General features: G+C 41.4%; 1 pseudogene; it reads right to left on the bottom strand.

Annotated features, from left to right (window-relative positions):
* LOC123688198 overlaps nt 1-2500 on the bottom strand; it is a 7090-nt pseudogene that overhangs the window by 1857 nt on the left and 2733 nt on the right.

Below are 2500 nucleotides of genomic sequence, written 5' to 3' on the forward strand. Positions count from 1 at the left end.
TCAGTCCTTCATCGGTTATCAGGTGAGGTTCTTCTTCAACATTGAAACCTCTTTTTATAAGGTTTCTAGCCAAATAATGGGATATGGCATTATGTCTTTGGATCCTCATACGATGAGTTCTATGGCAAACCTGTGTGATGTGGTTCAATGTCTCCTTGAGTCCACATCCTGCTCTGCATAATCTATCCTTATCTCTACCCCTAGCTGTTCTAGATCTTGTAGGTAGCGCATTAATTCGTAATTTGCAGGAGTTGATGTAATCTCTGCCCGTAAGGAATCTGGTGTGTTGAGTGATCCACAGATGTTGGCCAGGTACTTTTTCAGAATTACGCAGAGGTCCTCCATCAATACTATTATGCAAGGTAAGTGCCCAGTATTTAGATAACTTTTTCGAGGTGTTGATGATGTTATTTGTGTTATCTTTCAGTCTATTTTCAACAAGGCGGATCTCATTTTGTAGGTAAGTATCCATCGATCTATTTTTCAGGTAATCCACGCGCAACATATTTTTCAAGCATTCAAGTCGCAGCAGCGGACCCTTCCAACGGAGAGAGGGGACTCCTAAACCACCATCCTGGACAGAAGCATGGAAGTAACCATTTGGAGTATCATGAGGTAAGTGCAGCCATTTTCTAATATACAACCTTATCTTTCTATCTATTTTCTTCAGGTACCCGAAACGGACTCTGGACATGACCAGTTTATATGTCAGCCCTGGGATCAGTACATTTCTGAGAGCCCACATCCTTTGCTGTGGCTTGAGTGGCGCCTTGCTGATACTGGTGAGTTGTTTTTCCAGTATTTCAATTTGATTTTGTTTAGAGGCGCCTTCTGATGTGAACAACACCCCCAAGTATTCCCATTCGTCCGTTCTTTTTAATGCTCTTAATGTAGTACCTTGGATTTTAAATGTACAATACGGATCTATCGCGATCTTTTTCATTTTTGGTATTGTTTTAATCGCTATTGTGGAGCTTTTGCCTTGGTTAATCTCCAGGCCACAGTTCTTCAAAAATTCAGCGGTGTTGTCCATCAGGGTCTGCAATCCTTTTTCAGTTGAAGCCATCAATACCAGGTCGTCTGCAAATGCCAGCACATTTATTATTGATCCCTCCATTTCGGCTCCTATTTCTTTGGGGATCTGCTTAAGCATTGCATCTATTACCAGATTAAACAATATGGGCGAGAGTGGATCACCCTGCTTGACCCCGCACGTCGGGTGTATTCTTGCGGAACACCAACCTGCGTGGTCAATCACGGTCTCACTTGAATCATAAATCGCCCTTAAGTAGTTCACCATCGCATCAGGTAGTCCTTTGGCACGTAAGATGTTAATGATAGCATTAATAGAGATAGAATCAAAGGCTTTGGCCATATCTATTACCGCCAGGAATAGCTTCTTTGTCTTCTTTCTATGTTGAGTTAGCACCATATCCAGTAACGCTATGTTCTCTGCGCATCCATTTGTTTTTCTGAACGCTCTTTGTCTCTCGTCCATTTCAATTTTGCTTAGGCGGTTTGCAAAAACTTTGTGAAACAGTCTTACCATAACTGATGACATTGTTAAAGGACGATATAAGCCTGGATCTTCGGCATTTTTCTTTTTCGGTATAAGAACGGTTCTCGACAAGCATAGATGTTGTGGTAGTTGTCCGCACCACATGAACAATGAGAACAAACGCGCAAGGATGTCGTGTGGAACCTCCTTTAACTTTTTATTTGTTAAACCGTCTGGTCCGGGTGCCGAGGAACCTTTCGGTAGAGCCACCTTAATTTCCAATTCAGTAATTGGGTTCCACAGATCTTCTTCAACTCTATGCGCCTTAGGTAGATTCGGCGATGATCTAATGTCACGCGTGAAGACCGCTTTCCAATACGGTTCCATGATGTTCTTATTCATTCCTTCATTCCGCTCCAGATCATCTTCCAATATCCTTTTCACACATTTTCCTGGCTTTTTCTTCCACATATCCTGTACCCTTGCATAGTCCTCACGCCTCTTCTTCTTTTTTGATAAATTGTTTGTGTTCGGCGGGTTATTCAAGTTATTTGAGTTTTTCTTTTTATTTACAGGTGGGAACGTTTCTAGCAGGTATGCTGTGATCTCAGTGAGGACCCTAGGTATTGGTTGATCCTTCACCATGTAGCAGATCCTATTCATCCATACTGCATTAAAGCCACTATGTGTTAGTGGTGGCAAATTAACCAGATGTTCGGTAAGTATATTTCTAACTTTGTCATTAGAATCTTCATCTCTGGTATTCTCTCTCGATACCTCATCCACTGCCTGTTCCTGTTCACTGTCACTACCATTACTTGCGTCTACTCCCTCTTTCAGATATTCTTGGACCAAGTTTTTATATTCTTGTTGTCTACGCTGTCCTTTAATAGATTCCAATGTTCTATTGAAATGTTTAATCAATTCCTGATTTATGAATCTATATCCTTCCTTGGTCAGTTGTGCTTCCTTTCTGGCCATCAATCTCTTTTCTTCTTCTGT

Source organism: Harmonia axyridis, chromosome X (assembly GCF_914767665.1).
Source record: "Harmonia axyridis chromosome X, icHarAxyr1.1, whole genome shotgun sequence".
NCBI lineage: Eukaryota > Metazoa > Arthropoda > Insecta > Coleoptera > Coccinellidae > Harmonia > Harmonia axyridis.